This window comes from Salmo salar, chromosome 24, assembly GCF_965601325.2.
Source record: "Salmo salar chromosome 24, fSalSal1, whole genome shotgun sequence".
In the NCBI taxonomy this organism is placed as follows: domain Eukaryota; kingdom Metazoa; phylum Chordata; class Actinopteri; order Salmoniformes; family Salmonidae; genus Salmo; species Salmo salar.
Genome location: NC_138314.1, coordinates 13,433,695 through 13,454,439, shown reverse-complemented (window position 1 = coordinate 13,454,439; position 20,745 = coordinate 13,433,695). Strand labels below are relative to the sequence as shown.

At 42.8% G+C, this 20,745-nt stretch overlaps 1 protein-coding gene across 19 annotated transcripts in view; it reads left to right on the top strand.

The window, feature by feature from the left end:
* The window catches only part of arvcfb (ARVCF delta catenin family member b), a 253,349-nt gene that overhangs the window by 71,023 nt on the left and 161,581 nt on the right, over nucleotides 1-20,745 (top strand). For all 19 annotated transcript variants that reach the window (XM_082968493.1, XM_082968490.1, XM_082968495.1 and 16 more), the window contains exon 2: nucleotides 8,665-8,749. The gene's annotated coding sequence lies outside the window, so the exon portion shown is untranslated. The remainder of the gene's footprint in view (nucleotides 1-8,664; nucleotides 8,750-20,745) is intronic.

Below are 20,745 nucleotides of genomic sequence, written 5' to 3'. Positions count from 1 at the left end.
CAGCTATTTTTCAGCTTCTCCCACTCTCGTTGCTACATAATTGAGTGGGAAAAGTCGCTAAATGCTATCAAAACCATTGAAATCATCGCTGTCAACTCCCAAAGGCAGCATGAAAAGTAGCTTAATTTGTCGCTATAGTCTTGTACCAATAAAAGCCGCTGGAGGGGTCAGATTAAGCTACTTTTCAATGTGGTGACACTCTAAATTGGCAACACTGCATTCATCTTGGGACAACGGGGAGCATGTTTGCAAAATGCTATCATATCACAGTTATACCATTTTATAAAATGGTCAGATATATAGACTGTGTACAAAACATTATGTACATTATGCTTTTTCCATGACAGACTGACCTGGTGAAAGCTACGAACACTTATTGATGTCACTTGTTAAATCCACATCAAACAGTGTAGATGAAGGGGAGAAGATGTGTTAAAGAAGGATTTTTAAGCCTTTAGACAACTGAGTCATAGATTGCATGTGTGCCGTTCAGAGGGTGAATGGGCAAGACAAAAGTGCCTTTTGAACGGGGTACGGTAGTTGGTGCCAGGTGCACCGGTTAGTGTCATGAACTTCAACGCAGCTGGGTCTTTAACGCAGGTCTTTCAACAGTTTCCCATGTGTATCAAGAATGGTCCACCACTCGAAGGACATTCAGCCAACTTGACAAAACTGTGGGAAGCATTGGAGTAAATATTGGCCTGCATCCCTGTTGAAAGCTTTTGACAGAGGGGGACAGGGGTGCAACTCAATATTATGAAGTTTATTATTATTATTATTTTTATTTTACTGTTCTTTATACAGACTACCCCAAAAAAACAAGTGAAAAATGATTATGATAATTTCCAGGTAAAAACATTTGTAGGTGATGTTTGCATCCCCTATTTTTAATTTGCTCCATGGTTTAATTGGACACAAGGCTGTTTGGCTCATCACCTGAAGAGGATTAACTGCGCAGCTGTTTCTGATTGAATAAACAATGCCATGCTGATGGGTGTTAACACTCAAATAAAGAGAGCATGACACAGATTTTATTTGCAAATATTTTCTAATTGCGTTGTTGGTTAAGGGCTTGTAAGTAAGCATTTCTCAGTAAGGTCTGTTGTATTCGGCGCATGTGGCAAATATAATTTCATTTGAAGACATCACATTCACACTGATTTGCACAAAGTGGGCAGTTTGGATTTGTCACAAGTTTTCTGAGCTAAAAAAAGAAACATTTTACAAAAAACCTTGCTCTCTGTGTTGCGCTCTCAGAGTACTTAGTGTTCACTGTGGGCGGGGGGAGCCCAGTGCTGAGGAGAGACAGTGTTAGAGTTCAGTCACCTTTTAGTTCTTTAAAGTCAACGGTAGTACTACCCATGGCCATGTGGACAGGACACGAGCATTTGTCCAAGCAAACATCACACGGAATGGCAGTCAGAGCTGTTTGTCCTGACAGGCAGTAAGATTTAATATCATCTGAATGTCTCAACACGACCAACCTGTCCATCTGGTTCTCCCCTGGACTCTCCTTACCCTGCACCCTCCACTCTCCTCACCCTTACCCCTTAACTGAGATATCTGGCTCAACGCCCCTCCCCCTCCCTCCACGCTCACAGCAGGTGACTAAATATGTTGCACACATGCAGTATGTTTGAGGTCAGCTGCAGGTCTGTGATACGTCACTAACTGCTAGTGAGGCTTGGCTGTCTGGGCTGTGTCTGCCATACAGCTGTCCTAGTCCTGCTTCTCCTCTCTTTCTCTCCTCTCCCATGTCGAAGGAGTGTGGTGTTGATGGGGCAGTGAGATCTGGGTCAGGAAGGCCTGGACTGTCTGCCAGAGATGGAGGTTTCTGCATGGGTGCTTTCCAGGTGCCTAGCAGACTGTGACAGAAGCTAGGGAGGAGGGGCTGGGGCCCAGGCTGGGCCACTCTGACCCCTCCATATGGCTCTGTGGGGCTGTCATTTAGGAGTGTAGGCCAGGGACGGGACCTGAGGAGCAAATGGCTTTTTAATCGATTATAGGCACCAGCAAATGCCACCCCTTTTACATTTCCATGGCTGCATTCGTCTTGCCCAGCCCACTCCCATCTCTATTTAAGGAAGCTGCCTGTCTGTCTGAGTGTGTAAAGGGGGTGCATGCATTTACTCTCAATGGAAAAATAATGATTTCACTTATCCAGAAAGGCTTGGCTAACATGCAACATGGAAAAACAGAAGTGTATGTTTCCGTGTGTCATTCTGTGCTGCGTTATTTCTAGAAACAGGACTGCTATAGAGATCTCCTTGTAACAAATGTAAAAAAAAAGAAAAAAAGACCATAACGTATTTAAAGACTGTTCCTTTGTGTCTGGAGGCGGCAGGGGTTTCAGGCTAGTGAAACACGAACCTCCTCTCTGGTCTTTGGGCACAAAGATGCTGCTTCCAAAATGGCACCCTTTTCCCTATATAATGCATTATGGGCCCTTGTCAAAAGTAGTGCATCAGTATGTAGGGAATAGGATGCAATTTGGGATGCTGTCGCTGCCTCGTGGAAACTCCCTGTCCCACAATTTTAAAGCAGTGATTTGGTACATTCTAACAAGTCATATACCCTGTGTTATTATTCCATCACTCTCCCTCCTGTATTCCTTTTGATCAAGGAATATTGTTTTAATACAACCGGCTGATGTTTCTAGTAAAACTAAGACGCCATTGTTCCTTGATAATGGGTCAGTCTGAGGTGATTTGGAGCCATTTTCTACAGTGCCAGTCTTCTTTAACGTATCCCTCAGGACCATTAAAAGGAAACTTTTACTCTGCTTGTTATTAACACTATCCGTGATTAATTTTTAGCATTGAGTCACCCCCTTTAAGTTAGCTAAAGTGCTGTTGCATGAAAGATTTGTGTGTGTGTTTGCGCACCTCAGTGAATGAGGCCGCTGCTGTCAGTTTGCCTGTACAGGCCTCCCAGGAATTGTAAATGTCTTTTTGTTTTAGACAAGGCTGGCTTTTTCACTGCAAGTGACTTTCTGCATATGCACTTTTTACTGCAGCTAACCCTGCATTCATTACTATTTAATTTGACATCAGGGGAGCAACCAAACCAGGAATTAAATGATTTGGTGCAACCGGATAAAAAATAGGATTCTTTTTTCCCCCCTCTCTTTAGTTTATTGGGAGCATAATCTTTTTTAAAGATCTAAATTCCTGCAGCAGATGACAGTGGGATTAAGCCCTGGCAGATGTGCTGGTGGAGCGAGGGACTGGTGTTGTCTCTGGTGTGTGTCCTGTCCCTGTTCGCTCTCTGGGTGTGCTTGTGACCTCTCGTGAGACAGAGCGAGGGAAAGACGGAGAAAGGAAAAGAGATGGCAGGTGCTCAGCTGGAGGTGCTGTCCTCTCACAGCCAGTATCTCTCTCGTCTTCCTCTGAACAGCTAGGGCAGCAGACCCAACACGGAACCCTGCTACCCTGTCACATACAGTCCAGTCTCCATGCGCCGCTGGCCTCGCTCACAGCCCTCATAGTGCTCTTTTATAGTCCTGCTCAGTCAGTCAGTGACTCAACACACCACCACTGTGTGTAACCAGGGTCCGTTCCCTGTGTGTTTGGAATGTGGTGGGAGTCGGTGTGTGTGGAACCTTGGCTAAGAGGGTAAAGGTCACCAGTCTAGTGGCTACGGCTGTGTTGACATTTCACTGTATAGACTTAGATGTTCGTTTTTCAAGTTCCCGAACAGTGAATATCATGTTTTTCTTCAAATTTGGATGAAACCAGCTCATAATAGTTTTATCAATTGTGGAGGATATTCGATGGGTTTTTCCAGGAAGCAAAAGAAGGCGGATGCTGTACCGTCATTGATAGTTGATCAGTGGATCTTGCAAGTGCTGATCATAATGGAAGTATGAAGTCTGACACGGGGGCTGTAACTGTGGCTGTTTGGAGTTGTGAACGGCATATTTTCCTGTAACACACCTGACAGTCACTATATGGTTTTGGTTCTTCCATCCCTAAGCCCCCTACGTTGAGTTTGAGAACTGCCAGTGTAACCGGTGTGAAATGGCTAGCTAGTTAGCGGTGGTGCGCGCTAGTAGCTTTTCAATCGGTGACGTCACTCGCTCTGAGACCTTGAAGTAGTTGTTCCCCTTGCTCTGCAAGGGCCGTGGCTTTTGTGGAGCGATGGGTAACGATGCTTCGAGGGTGGCTGTTGATGTGTGCAGAGGGTCCCTGGTTCGAGCCCAGGTAGGGGCGAGGAGAGGGACGGAAGATATACTGTTACACCAGCACACAGCTGACATAAAGGAATGTTGTCAACTATAGGAGTGTGTATAGTATTTGTAATTTACCCCTGATAATCATGTCCTCCCGATTAGGGGCGGCATTTTGACAATTGGCTGCCACCCTCCGGCGCCCCTGATCGGCTACTACACCGCCCGCGGCACCCCAGCCACCAGCTCATAGCGTTGCTGCAGTTCCCGCCCCATCCCCTCTTCTCCCGAAGTTCACTCCTACTATCCTTGGTAGCTGTGGGGATGTGTGTGTTTTAAGTGGGATTATCCAATTGTGAAACATTATTAAAAATGAATCTGCTAATGTTTTTTTTTTTTTTTTTTTGTGTGTGTGACAAAGATGATTGGTGATTAAGGCAGAGGCCTAGTCTATTAGCTAGCTACTACTAGTGGATATAATTTTAGCTAAAAGTAATCTATAGAGTTTTTGAACAATTTGCTACCGTGTCTAAGACAAACTATCAGGAAGCGAATATTTTTAAAAAATGAGAAAAGAGGCACAATCTCTAAACCAAAGAAATTCCCTGGTGAAATGTATCAGTGTGCAGCAATGTCCATCAGCTGTTGTGGAGAATGACAAGCCTGCGAGGACAGGCCAGTCATTCGCCGAGAACAACGAGCATCCGTTCGCTGACTCTATTAGCGATGAGGGCAAACCGGAGGAGTCCAAGCCATGCACTTCCACCGATGACCGCTCTCTGGCTGGACAAGAACAGGTGGTCGCACCAGGCCTAGCCACATCTCCAAACAATGCCGACGAAGAACCTACTATCTTGGACCCAGACTCAAATTCGTCACTCCCCGATGACGGTGGTGGTGGTGCTGCTGCTGCTAAATCAGACTCCCAGACAAAAAACATACAATATCCCGGTGAGTGGCCAAAATATAGGAATGTATCTTTACAGGATATGTTGGTGCAGGCTGGGCCACATCAGGATAAGGAGGGGAATTTCCCACGTGGTGTAACTAAAGTTTTGGGTGACCCACTACAATAGGAGGATGGTGAAAGAACAGAAAGTGGAGAGACCTAGGTTTGTCTATTCCAAGCAAAATGATGCAGCCTTTTGTTTTTGCTGCAAACTTTTTTTCACATGAGTACAAATCTGCACTGGTCAGGGATGGAACCAGGGACCGGATTAATCAGTGCCACTTCAGCTCGCATGAGAAGTCTCATGACCACCGAGAGTTTCCAGAGGTGGAAGGAGATGGAGATCAGGCTGGCGTCCAAGCAAACGCCGACGATTTCATGACCGTGGACAGCTTCCGAGAGAGAACATCGCTGACTGCGATGCAGCACCACAGCAGAGGGATGAGGCCACTATTGGTTGAGAAAAAATAAATGCTGATGTGGGACAATCAAGTTCAATATGTAAATGAACTAAATTCGTTAAGGCTGGTGTCATTGACATAAAGCTTATTTTACACTGCTCCGGCGAGGCCCCGCCATGCATTTATGATTGGAACTCATTTCTTCATTTTCCAAAAAAACAAGTGGTAAGCCTACCTGTTTGACAGACACAATTATCCTATCCATAGATGTCGGTATAATGGGGGTGCAGTTATTATTTCACTTTCCATCTCCTTTTGTCTTTCCACTATCATCAAGCTGTAATGATAGACATTTTAGAGAATTCAACATCTACTGTCTGCACAGCTTCCCAGGCAACCACCGCAGCAGGAATGCTGTGATACAAAATCAGCTTTCCCAAGTCAAAAGGGGGGTGGGGGGTGAAGATAGACCCAACATATACTGTAAGTCATAGTTATTCATTTCAAATCAATTGAGCATTTCAGGCACACACACGTTCAAATTACAAACATTAAAGTTTCACCAAGTACCTAACCAAATATTGCTTATTTCAAATGAAGTACTTCAAAAACACCAGAAAACACATTGTACAATGAGTAGATCCCTACATCCAACGAATTGATAGCTTCAAAACTCAGAACAGTATATAAAAGGGAATTAAATTCACTACCCATTTTAACAAATATTTCCCTTTTTAAAAACGTTACAGGCGACAAAGACAGGCTCCTGGATCTTGTCTTCAAGGTCACCCTTGATCCAGCACCGTACGTGGGGAAGCTGTGTGAGCTGTCCATCCCAGGATCCCTGTCTGTCCAGTGTGAGGCTTGACAAGGACGCCAAAGCTGGATTTTTCTCCCGCTTCAATCTTGAGGGTGACTGAAGCCATGTGGGTGACTGAAGCCTGCTTGATTGAAGCAGGGTACATGGGCTCCCCTACCTATCAATCTCTGTAGTTGGTTGCATTTTCTAAAGCCTATGTAATTCACTTTTGCGTGATATATCACATTTTGTTACTTGTATAGTTAAAAAAAAATTCAAGCATTCGGACTGGATATGAGTATAGCAAATTGTACAAATCAATGGAGTCCTGCACACTGTAGGGCCGCTGGGTGCCTATATTAGGCTTATGGTTGTAATTATTTGTTCATGTCAAATTATTTCTCACCTTTTATTTCTCATGAGTGTTTGTTGATAAATATTTTGGCTGTGCTGGCTTATTGTAAATGATAAAAATAAAATTCTGATCAATACATACAATTCTGAGCATATTGTCGTTTATTATGCTAATGCCGAGGCACCATAAAATTGTCCACTAGACTTACTGTATGCTGTTTATGTATATTTCCTTATGTCTAAGCTTCTAAGGCTAATTTTTCCAATGTAATGTACAGAACGGAGGCGTTTATCCCGTGTATACCACAGTTGCCAAATATGAAAGCACACATTTACTGGTAAAAAAAAATACTTTTTACATTTTTTATTAACAAATTCATACTTTCATCTTTAGGTTGCTAGAAACGCGAACCTGTCATTTGTTCGATATTTATGGACGCGACCCTGTTCTAAGTACCATTGCCATGCTCAGTGGCAACGTTCTTATCCCTTGCTTGCTGCAAGCTAGCCAGCTAGCTACACAGTCACAACCTCTGCAGACAGAATAACAGCAACATTATTCCGCTTATACCACAGTTGCCAAATAAAACAATAATATAAGCACACATTTACCATTAGAAATAAAAAATATTTGATATTTAAATTCATATAAGCAAATTCATACTTTCATCTTTTGGTTGCTAGAGACACGTCCCAGTCGTTCGTAATTTGTTTCGTTGCCAGGCTCGCTGGTGACTTTCTTATCCCTTGCTAGCTAGCTAGCTACGGCTTACACAGTCACGACCTCTGCAGCCAGAATAACAGCAACGTTTGTTTTGTTGCGTTTGTTTAAGCTGTTTATCCCGCTTATACCACAGTTGCCAAATATAACAATACTAGTAGCTGTTTATTATTGACATTTTATTTGGATACCACACAATTTCCCCCAATTTTTGCCTGGCATAGCTAGAAAAGTTTTCATTCTCATCAGGAAACTCAATTCTGTTTATTACGAGGAGGAACCATTTGCATATCAATCACTAGGCTAGAAGCTAGCTAAATAGTTTATTGCTGGAAAACCTGCCAATATAATAACCAAATGAAAAATATCAGTTAAACAGCTGGTCAAACTAGAAACTTGGGAGGATTTCACAGCATCGTGCCATGTGCGTCATGACTGCAACAGTAGGGACCAGAGATTCATTTTCATCACGTTAGGTCATCAGACGTTCCATCAAACTGTATCCGTAAAAACAAATCAATGCTAGCTCGATAAGTTTTTCCCCACTCATTCAACCTGTGTTTTATAATGTATCCAATTTTGGTTTGTGTGGTTTAGCGTTCTTTTAACTTTTGTAGCAAGTACGGTCTAAATGTGTAGGCGCTTATTACGTCATGATTACAAGGTGTCCCGATATCTTTTCCAACTGTCCCGATATCTGGTTTAAATGTCCATTCTAGAATGCCTTTCTAACCAATCAAACGAGTATTCAACAATGCTTATGTAACCGATGTGAAATGGCTAGTTAGTTAGCGGTGGTGCGCGCTAATAGCATTTCAATCAGTGACGTCACTCGCTCTGAGACCTGAAGTGGTTGTTCCCCTTGCGTTGCAAGGGCCGCGGCTTTTGTGGCGCGATGGGTAACGATGCTTCGTGGGGTGTCAGTTGTTGATGTGTGCAAGGGTCCCTGGTTCGAGCCCGGGTTGGGGCGAAGAGAGGGACGGGACCTACACTGTTACACTTAGTATAACATGAATATAAGCTCCCCGTGACTGAGACTGTGTCAATGGTGAACTGGCTGGTTGGAATGAATGATCATTTTGAAATGTGAGAAGACATGGAAGAAGTATCTTACTGGGTTTAGCAGCCAGACAACAGATCAAACATGTTGTATAATAATTTGTCTCAGCTTATCTGTTGTATAGTGACCTACCTACTTCAATAATATTTCAAGAAAGTAAAGTACATGATTTGTGCCAGATCCTAAAAAAAGTATCTTATTTTGTCTTGTAGGTGTAGCAGCACCGGTGCAGTGGCCCTCGAATGATAAATGTCTACCTGCGCTGACATTTTTATGGGTCTTCATCATCAGCCAAAGGTGCGTTTATCCACGTTTCCTAATTGCAATAATGTAACCAATAGATACTGTATGTCACAGGCTGTAGTGTCTGGTCTGAACAGCTGTTCTATGTTGGCGTCCCAAATGGCACACTATACAGTGCACTACTTTTGACCAGAGCCTTATGGGTCCTGGTCAAAAGTAGTGCACTATTTAGGGAATTGGGTGCTATTTTGAGAACGCAGCCTATGTCTTTGGGTTTAGCGTGCGCTCATATTTCCTTTCCAATTGTATCAGATGGACAAACAGGCTAGTATTCTTATACTGTACTTTACTGATCTATTAATATAGCGAAATGAATTGCTATAAAAAGTGTTGATTTGTATCCTGATTTAATGAATGGTGTTTTCTAAACGTGAAATAACGTAAAGTATAGGCCACCACTCAAAACGCAATGACAATAAATATTCCCCTCCCCCGGAGAATTAGATTAGCTGAAGTGACGCACCGGCAGGCCAAGATGCATGCGTCTGTCTAAGATCATACTCTGGAAATCAATGGATATCTAAGATCATTTTCAGCCCTGGGTTAAGGATGCCTATTCAATGTAATGTGGAACAAGCCTATTCACTTTCAGGCACCAATGAACCTGTGCTCATGAGCAAACACTAAAACCGTCTCATGTAGACCGGCTAGTAGAAATCATCATTGGCCTAGTAGCAATCAGGACTAGAGGTTGACCAATTAATCGGAATGGTCGATTAATTAGGGCTGATTTTCAAGTTTTCATAACAATCGGAAATCGGTATTTTTGGATGCCGATTTGGCAATTATTTATTTTTTATTTCTATTTTTTTATTATAAAAAAATATATATATTTATTATTATTTTTATTTTATTTTTACACCTTTATTTAACTAGGCACGTCAGTTAAGAACACATTGTTATTTTCAATGACGGCCTAGGAACGGTGGGTTAACTGCCTTTTTCAGGGGCAGAACGACAGATTTTTACCTTGTCAGCTCAGGGATTCAATCTTGCAACCTTACGTTTAACTAGTCCAACGCTCTAACCACCTGCTTTACATTGCACTCCACAAGGAGCCTGCCTGTTACGCGAATGCAGTAAGAAGCCAAGGTAAGTTGCTAGCCAGCATTAAACTTGTCTTATAAAAAACAATCAATCATAATCACTAGTTAACTACACATGGTTGATGATATTAGTTTACCTAGCCTGTCCTGCGTTGCATATAATCGCTTAGGTACATGTTGCTCCAACCATAAACATCAATGCCTTTCTTAAAATCAATACACAAGTATATATTCTTAAACCTGCATATTTAGTTAATATTGCCTCCTAACATGAATTTCTTTTAACTAGGGAAAATGTGTCACTTCTCTTGCAACAGAGTCAGGGTATACAGCAGTTTGGGCCGCCTGGCTCGTTGCGAACTGTGAAGACTATTTCTTCCTAACAAAGACAGCCGACTTCGCCAAACGGGGGATGATTTAACAAAAGCGCATTTGCGAAAAAAGCACAGTTGTTGCACGACTGTACCTAACCATAAACATCAATGCCTTTCTTAAAATCAATACACAGAAGTACATATTTTTAAACCTGCATATTTAGCTAAAAGAAATCAAGGTTAGCAGGCAATATTAACCAGGTGAAATTGTAATTTCTCTTGCGTTCATTGCACGCAGAGTCAGGGTATATGCAACAGTTTGGGCCGCCTGGCTCGTTGCGAACTAATTTGCCAGAATTTTATGTAATTATGACATAACATTGAAGGTTGTGCAATGTAACAGGAATATTTAGACTTAGGGATACCACCCGTTAGATAAAATACAGAACGGTTCCGTATTTCACTGAAAGGAAAAACGTTTTCTTTTCGAGATGAGTTTCACGATTCGACTATATTAATGACCAAAGGCTCGTATTTCTGTGTGTTATTATGTTATAATTAAGTCTATGATTTGATAGAGCAGTCTGACTGAGCGATGGTAGGCAGCAGCAGGCTCGTAAGCATTCATTCAAACAGCACTTTAGTGCGTTTTGCCAGCAGCTCTTCGCTGTGCTTCAAGCATTGCGCTGTTTATGACTTCAAGCCTATCAACTCCCAAGATTAGGCTGGTGTAACCGATGTGAAATGGCTAGCTAGTTAGCGGGTGTGCGCTAATAGCGTTTCAAACGTCACTCGCTCTGAGACTTGGAGTAGTTGTTCCCCTTGCTCTGCATGGGTAACGCTGCTTCGAGGGTGGCTGTTGTCGATGTGTTCCTGGTTCGAGCGAGGAGAGGGACGGAAGCTATACTGTTACACTGGCAATACTAAAGTGCCTATAAGAACATCCAATAGTCAAAGGTATATGAAATACAAATCGTATAGAGAGAGTCCTATAATTACTACAACCTAAAACTTCTTACCTGGGAATATTGAAGACTCATGTTAAAAGGAACCACCAGCCTTCATATGTTCTCATGTTCTGAGCAAGGTTCTTAAAAGTTAGCTTTTTTACATGGGACATATTGCACTTTTTACTTCTCCAACACTTTGTTTTTGCATTATTTAAACCAAATTGAACATTTTTCATAATTTATTTGAGGCCAAATTGATTTTATTGAGGTATTATATTAAGTTAAAATAAGTGTTCATTCAGTATTGTTGTAATTGTCATTATTTTTTTTGGGGGGGGGGGCCCTCCAATAATCAGCATTGGTATCGGCGGTGAAAAATCATAATCGGTCGACCTCTAATCAGGACTCTTGTCACATCCTTTATCTTCAGCGGATTGTGGGATTTCTAGTTAAAAGTTTTATAAATCAGCAACAAACGTATCCTTCATTATTGTCTGTGAAAGTTTGACTTGTTGTTGTGGGTTTGCTTTTATTCCTCTGTGGTGACGTCCCTGGTCTGAATCAAGGTGGTACTCTTCTGTTGCCACCCGACAAACATTTAGCAGCCTTGGAGCTCGCAACTAAACCTGAACCTGTTTAGTGCAGGGTACTTTACTTTGATGCCAGGAAAAGTCCCAACGGTTATCCTATTTCTCGCTTTTTCTCTTTAGCTGTTAATTTACCGGTACATTGAGTTTAGATGTTGTTCTCAAGTAATTAAAGTTAATATTTTTTCTGGCTGCTGAGACTGGTCTGCTGGGGCTAGCTGGCATGGACTGAATGACAAAAGTGTGTGAAAGGTAACCACAGTGGACAATGCTGAATTAGTTTATTCTGACCTATACATTTGTCAAGCTAGGGAGGGAATAGCTGACTGTGGTGGCTGGATCGTTCACACACCTTGTGAAGGAGGTGGTACATCACTGGAACAGAATCTGTGCATCTCTCCCAGGAGTTATGACCCAGCTCTGGATGGGGATATCGTCATCGGGGCTCGCATTGTGCAGGAGAGGAGAGATTTAAAGACCGCTTTGCTCTTCCAGAGATTTAGCTCCTCTGACTGTGACGTCTTGTTTTTGAGAGCATTGGGCCCCGATGGAAGATACTGGCTGTGTGTCAAATGGCACCCTATTCCTTATGTGGTGCAGTACTTTTGAGTGTCCTGGCCAAAAGTAGTGCACTATATAGGGAATAGGTTGCCATTTGAGACACACACACACACACACACACACACACACACACACACACACACACACACACACACACACACACACACACACACACACACACACACACACACACACTGTAAACCTCACCTGCAGTCTAGCTATTTTACCCTCTGCTTCTGCATTCACCTCAGGCTGCTACGGTAGACTCTGAGAAATGGAGACAAGGCTGCTGCTGTAGACTGAGAAATGGAGAGAAGGTAGGAAAAATACCACGTCTGTTGGTGGTGGAGTTCTTGTAATTCATCCCTTCGTCCTCCTGCTACTGTACAGCGTAATGCGACCTCTGCCCATCTGAGTTCACTCCAAACACAAATATTGTTATTCTGCCATTTAAGCCGCACATTTTCAAGCCTGCACTGCCAATGACTCCTCAAAATGGATTTTTCCCCCACGCTGCTGGGAGGTGTACATAGCCATCTGTGGGGATTGACTTTGAGGCAGGGTCAAGGCATCGCCTCTTAGTCAAGTCAATGGCTCCTAGAGAAACACTGCACTGTCTGCACTTCAACTTAACCTGGAGCACTGGGTGACCTTTTTCTACACTTGTTAGCACTGCCTTTTATTTACTGAACCAGCTGTTAGTCATTGTGAGAGACCTTGTTAACCCTTTAAACGTGTGGGAATTGGCCTGTATGGATGGGGCTAAATTCAGATATTTCTTACAGAAGAAATATGAAAAGCAGATGCAGAACCATGGTGGCAATCAAAGATTATGGGAAAATGATCAGACCGGTGGAGTTGAGGGCACAACAGTTCACCTGACACGACTGAATCTAAACATTACACTGTTCATTTTGTTTTACAGTTATTCTACTTTTCCCACAATTTGTTAATAATGAAATCTGAAGATGCACTGGATACATTCAGTAACAAGAATATTCCTGGAAAATGCGGGCTAGGTGAAAAGTAAGATAAAAAAAAATGACAAGGGTTTGAGTGAGAGGACTAACTGGTGTCTCCAAGTGGCCACCCAACTCTCCAAAGTGTGTACGGTTCCATCAATGTAATTTTGACTAAAAGAATAATCTAGCAACATAACTAGCTAAATTATAAAATACAATATTGTTGTGCTTTCACAGGGCAATTACAGAGACGGATTGCTATATTGATGGTCATAGAAAGTGGACATGCCGCGTGCGTTCAGGTGTGTGTTCTGCTGTGGATTTTCTCCACAATAGACGAACATGGGCTCATTCTGTTCAGAACGACCCAGGGTATGTGCCGTGTCATCTTGTAACTGTACATCAAACATGATGGTCATAAAGTTTGACACTGTAGCTAGCTATGTTTCCATTAACTTGTCCTGTGATTATTTTTTTGTTGTTGTTGACATTTAGAAAGTTTGCTTTGAAAATACAGTAGATGCAACGATTCCTTGCTAGAGTGCGTGCGTTTCCAGTTAACCGCCTTTTGTCGATTTTAAAAACAGCTGGACGTAATGATGTTGTATGCTGTTGCGTTAAGATTACCCTTCAATGGAAGTAAGGGGCCTAGCCCGAACCATGGGGGGAAAAAAATAAAAATGCCCCAGACCATTATTCCTCCTCCACCAAACTTTACAGTTGGCACGATGCATTGAGGCAGATAGCGTTCTCCTGGCATCCGCCAAACCAAGATTTGTCCGTAGAACTGCCTGATGGTGAAGCGTGATTACTCACTCCAGAGAACACATTTCTACTGCTCAAGAGTCAAAGGCGGCGAGCTTTACACCACTCCGGCCGACGCTTGGCATTGCGCATGGTGATCTTAGGCTTGCGTGCGGCTGCTCAGCCATGGAAACCCATTTCATGGAGCTCCCATCAAACAGTTGCATCCAGAGGCAGTTTGGAACTCGGTAGTCTGTGTTGCAACCGAGGACTAATGATTTTTACGTGCTTCAGCACTTGACGTTCCCGTTCTCTGAGCACTTACAGTTGACTGGGGCAGCTCTAGCAGGGAAGAAATTTTATGAACTGACTTGTTGGAAACGTGTCATCCTATGAGAGTACCACGTTGAAAGTCACTGAGCTCTTCAGTAAGGCCATTCTACTGCCAATGTTTGTCTATGAAGACTGCATGGCTGTTTGCTTGAATTTATACACCTGTCAGCAACGGGTATGGCTGAAATAGCCAAATCAACTAATTTGAAGGGGTGTCCACATACTTTTGTGCATGTCGTGTATGTGGCTCCAAGCTGATAATACATAATGGAATCTTACCCAGGCAGATTTTCTTTACCTTGATGAATATCCACATGCGGTGTGACCTTTTTAAGTAGTGCTATGCTTGCTGTATAAAATATATTAAACTGCCACAGCTCCCATATGATACTTTTTAAAATCTCAACCTGAAAACAAGGTTAGGATTTGAAAGTCCTATGCTAACGATTAAGAGGGGTTTAACTTCGAGTACATTTTTGAGGTTAGGAGTTTTAACAGTACTGGTTTCGATAAGGGTAGGATTTCAGAGTGCGGTGCATTAGAGCTTTAACTTCCAAGCCTAACCTTTATGAATAAATTTGAGGTTAGCGCATCTCAACTACAGTTTGTGCTCACAACCAACTTTGAAAATAACAATCAAACTTTGTAAAGAGGTGAATGGTCGAAACTAGATGTCAGTTTTATTCTAGCGAATTCAAACTTTTGACATGAATGTTTGCTAATTGTGTTAGTGGTGCTGCTATTAAAATGTGCAGAGGAGGGTTTCTAATGAGGCAGTACCAGCCAGGCGTGGATAGGAAGCTCAGCTCTCACAGGCCTGTAGCCACAGGTACTCTCTGCCACCTTTACACAGTTTCTGTTCAGTTTTGATTTCATTAAAAGAGGAAGAGACCTCTCTGGCCCACAACCCAGTGAATCGCAACTGACTGTTTAAAAAATAATTAAGATGGAGGGGGATTTATTAAAAGTTTAATCACTCTTTTAAAAGTGCCTATATGAAGGCCCCTAAATGTATTTGGGTGCCGTCAGTTGCGGGCTGTTTCCCATTAAAAATTGGGGGGTGATTAATAGCGACAATTTCATGACAGAATTATTTTTACCCCTCGTGACATTTGGGGCTTGGAGTCTCTGAAATGATTTCTTGTCATGCAGTCCCTGGTCTTAAAGTATTGTTTATAACTCAGTTTGATTTATACTCTGTCAGAAATACCTAGAGGTTGCTGTTTATCATTTGGGACACGGAGGCCATCTTAATGGACCTCGGAATAAGACTTTAATAAGTTAATGGACAGCGAGGGAGACGAGCTTCTTTTACAACTCCTCTTGGCACTCTGTTGGAAGCCAGTCAGTCAGCTTATCAAAGGAATGTAAATATTGCTAACACTTTATAATGAGTAAGCATTAATATTCAACTATTTGTAAACGATTAGTATATATAAGTATTTCATCATGGACAGCGAGTGCGATGAGCTTAATTTTACGCCTCCACTTGGCACCCTGTTTGGAGACAGATATCAGAAGAATGGAAATATGCCTCCCGAGTGGCGCAGCGGTCTGATGCCGTGCTTGAGGTGTCACTACAGCCCCGGGTTTGATCCCAGGCTGTGTCACAGCCGCCCGTGACCGGGAGACCCATGAGGCTGCACACAATTGGCCAAGCATCGTGCAGGTCAGGGAGAAGGGTTTGGCCGGCCAGGATTTCCGTGTCCCATTGTGCTCTAGCGACTCCTTGTGACGGGCCAGCTGGACGGTGTGCGGCTGGCTTCCATGTTAAGCGAGCAGTGTGTCAAGAAGCAGTGCGGCTTGGCAGGGTCGTGTTTCGGAGGACGCATGGCTCTCGACCTTCGCCTCTCCTGAGTCCGTAGTGGAGTTGCAGCGACGGGACATGTGTAGAAACTACTGTAACTACCAATTGGATATCATGAAATTGGGGAGAATAATTGCCCAAAAATTAAATGATTATGGAAATAGCTGTGCTGTTATTCCTGTTGAAGATTAGGCCTATCAACGTAGTTACCAAAGTGTGTGAATCCTGACGCTTTCCGTTCCACTTAGTTGAGCCAGACACCTGTAACATATCATTTCCCACAACAACCTACAAGGAGAGATGCTCTTAGATAAAGAAAAGGTCTAAGAGATATCTGCAGCATTTACCAGTCTGTTGACGATTTCCTGTTCCTTAGAGGAAGCACGGAGTAGACTAGCAACACACAGAACCAGACTACAGCAGTTATTATTGCACAGAGCCAACTGATTAAATGGGAGTTGACTTCCCTGCCACGCATCTAATGCTCTCTATCCGGTCTCTCGTTTCCTGTTAAATTCATTCTAGATAAAGGGTTTGGAAAGCACATTAGGCCTATTGTAGCAGTAACACTGTGGTAAGTTCCTCAGCTCCCTCCTTTTCCACCTCGTAAACTGTGAAGTCATTTAAGTCACTGCTACACCAAAGCCAAGGGCTCTGTGTATTTTCTGTGCTCTCAACTTGCCACTTCAAATGACTTCACTGTATCACGGTCAGAGCACTGCATTGAAAAGGGGATATGGAGAGTTTGTGGAGTTCAGTGTCTACCACCATTTCCCTGGGGTTGGACCAAGCACTTCCAGTTAGGTTATTTGTGGCCATATATTGATCATTGCTCGAATGAAAGAAAATGCTAATTGTCACATGATTTGTCAATGACAGTGAAATACTGAACAAAAATATAAACCCAACATGCAAGAATTTCATTGATTTTACTGAGTTACAGTTCATATGAGGAAATCAGTCAATTGAAATTCTCTGGCAACAGCTCTGGTGGACATTCCTGCAGTCAGCATGCCATGTGCACGCTCCCGCAAAACTTGAGACATCACTGGTTGTGTGACAACATTTCACATTGGCCTTTTATTGTCCCCAGCACAAGGTGCAATGATCCGGCTGTTTAATCAGCTTCTTGATATGCCACACCTGACAGTTGGAGGGATTATCTTGGCAAAGGAGACATTCTCACTGACGGATGTAAGCAAATTTGAGCACAAAATGTGAGAGAGGTTTTTTGTGTTTAAGGAACATTTCTGGCATCTTGTATTTCCAGCTCATGGGACCAACACTTCACGTGTTGTCTTCATATTTTTGTTCAGTGTAGCTTGCAGCTAAGCTGTACATTGTTTAATTTTTCTTTGTGTGTGTGTGTACTGTCTCTTTAAAGGCTATATATACAGCAATGTGTCTTTTTATGGTTATAATTGTTGTCATTATAGTTGTTAATGTGGCTGTATTGTTACGTGCTGTTACAGTACTCTGTATTGACGTGTTATTGTATTTGCTCTGCGGTTGTGTTGGTGGAGAGTGGCTATTATTGGTTTAGGCCTGTATGTGTGTGGTCTATTGTTTCTGGTGCTGTGTTGCACTGCCCTGGTGGTGGTGACTTTGGGCTGTATTTTTGTCTGCTGGCGGTCTATAGCTCCATTATGTGTTCTGTATGGTAATGATGTGGTGGCGGGGATTGGGATGCATAGCGGGAGTGGTGGCGGTGCTGTGAGGGGCGTCGGTGAGCAGCGTGGGGCCTTGGAGTGTGACTAATCCAGGGGATCTCCTATGCTGTCGGTGGCTGCATGGCTGTCCTTCACGCATCATGCCTCCGCTGATGGGACTACACGCACAGCACAGAGCTTCATGCCCCAGCCACTAATGCTCTTCTAAAGTCAAACTGCAGACATTTTGGGGAGTGATATAGGAAGTAGTATTAGGCCTACTATACGTTTTCTCTATTTTTGTGTCCAGTAAGCCAACATTATGATGGGGAGGTTGTATTTGCACAACACACAGTTCCGTTTGACTCGTCATGTTCAAGTTCCTGCAATGAGGAGAGGAATCAACGTCTATGGTTAACTTTAGTCTTACTTCTAAGCCTCCTATATTACCGAGATTTCCACTGGCCTGTATGTACAGACATCTTTCTACGGCTTATCTACAAAGTCTCACCTGTTCCCCTGACTTATTTAAGGTCCTGTAAGACACGTGTGATTGGATAGAATTTGAACCAAATCTATTTCTTTATATTTTAATACTGTTACTAATTCTGACTCTAATCATTACATTCTAATCAGTGATCTTGGGGCAGCAGGTAGCCTAGTGGTTAGAGCGTTGGGCCAATGTTGTGTTTACAAAGGAGTAAAACAAGCTTACATTTTGGGTTCTGATTGGGTAAGGCAATTGAAACTAAGCTCATAAGGAATGTAGAAGTTATATTCAAGAATCAATTGATGTACATCATGAATTTAAAAGCGAACGAAAATGGGTGTGGCAATCACAGATTGCACCTTCAACTTCCTGAGTATGAAAGGAGAGAAGTGGGGGATGTATTATCTAGTGTATGAAGTAAATTCTACTCTTTTGTTCTCCATAAGCAGCGTTGGAAACATTCTAGTCACCTTCTCAAATTGTGTCCCGATAGGATTTCACTCCTACAAGTTCCATGTTGCTATTGGTATGCTAATTAATTGTTTGTATGTGGATGGGGGAAAATAGGGTTATTTACAATCAAATTGATTTAGAATATTTTCACACAGGCAGGTTTGAAGGACTACTAATTAGGCTTCTAGTGTGCTTAGTGAATACTATGTCTGTTGTTGGTTGTGGGTGCGCTGTTCTTCCCTTTGTGATTTGGAATGTTTCTCAAGGTACCAACCAAGTTCCACGAAGTCTGCCAAAAAGTGAGAATGTCATTTTTACAGCCATGTCTTCTCTCTCTCAGCTGCCAAGACATGAGCTATTTAAATGTTTACCACTCGGACAGGGGTACAACTGTTTTTCTGTTTTGTCTTTTTCACCCCCAATAAAAAGAGGTAATAACTGAACTCAGGCCAGTAGAAATGCTTAAGTGTCGCCTAAGAGTAATCATTCACAGAAGTTTGATTCATGATTTGTATTTTTCTCTTGTTGAGAACCAAAGCTTTGTGTTGTAACTGAAGCTTAGTATTGATTTCCTGTGTGTGTGTGTGTGTGTGTGTGTGTGTGTGTGTGTGTGTGTGTGTGTGCGCACACGTATTTGAGTGCTCTTATGCGTGTGCGCACGCTTGTGCATGTGTGTGTGACTCTGTGCGTGTGTGTCTGTATGTTCTCGTGAGAGAGACCGAATCCTATTCTCAGATGGTTGGAAAGTGTATAGGAATGTTAATTCGTGTGACTGTGCTGCTTTGGAGATAAGATTAAGGTGGGGGGCGTCAAGCATGTATGACGGGCCTTCTTTTAATAGATTCAAGATCAGGTTGACCCACTGCTTCCATACCACCATGAAAGGTGTTTTTTTTTCCCCACTAAAGGAATACTTTATGACCAGCCTCCAGTCACAGCAAACCAGACCTGTCTTTTGTCCCCCTGATCGAATCACAATCCCTGTCTCCTCTATTCTTAACAAATGGAGATATTTCATCTCTTCAAATGGAGATATTATAGAGAGCAAGTGAATTCAACTGCAGACTGAAGATGCATGTATTAGGGCTTAAGAAGGAATGTTTTTTTTAAACTTATGCAAATTAACTACCGTTCCTTTGCAGTAACAAACAACGAACACACGCACACACACTTTTCCCCTTCCCTCCCTCTCCTCCCTACCAGAGTCACACTTTCAAGGGCATGGAATTGGCATGAAGTCTGAGAATCCAGCAGAAGGCAGAGAGAGATGGTTACACACGAGCTACACAACCCCCTAGCAACCTCTGACTGCAGGCTTTCCCTCACAGGTGCACCATATGCATTACAAGTTAGATTTTTTTCCTCTGTGTGTGTTCTCTCCGTCTCTCTCGCTGTGTGTGTGTGTTCTCTCTATCTGCGACACCATTTTTCCCACGAGAAATTTCAGCATTTGGTGTTTTGTTGGTGGTGGAAACCGTTGTCTCTTGGCGCTGCTTCAGAATCTCCCATAAGTGTTCAATTCAATGGATGGGGTCATTGTCATCCTATGGGGTCATAGCCATGGTAGACAAAATAAGCCTAAGCATGATGGAATGTTAATTCCTTTACTCAGGAACCACACCTGTGTGGAAGCACCTGCTTTCAATATAGTTTGTATCACTCATTTCCTTTTATTTTGGCAGTTACCTGTACATTCATCCATTACATCAGCACATTTGAAACCCCCGTGGTGTGTGTGTGTGTGTGTGTGTGTGTGTGTGTGTGTGTGTGTGTGTGTGTGTGTGTGTGTGTGTGTGTGTGTGTGTGTGTGTGTGTGTGTGTGTGTGTGTGTGTGTGTGTGTGTGTGTGTGTGTGTGTGTGTGTGTGTGTGTCTTTAAAATAACTCTCTCTGCGGTGTCGGCGTGCGTCAAGCTCTCCCAGTCGCGGACGAGACTTGGCTAGCTGCTTTCGGAGTCATTGTGGAGAGAAAGAGAGCCTCAGTTCTGTCTGAGGTTTACAGTGGGGTAGTATTGATTTATGACTGCCAAGGAGGCCTGGGATTGGCTGCGTCCCAAATGGCACTCAATTCCCTACATATATAGTACACTACTTTTG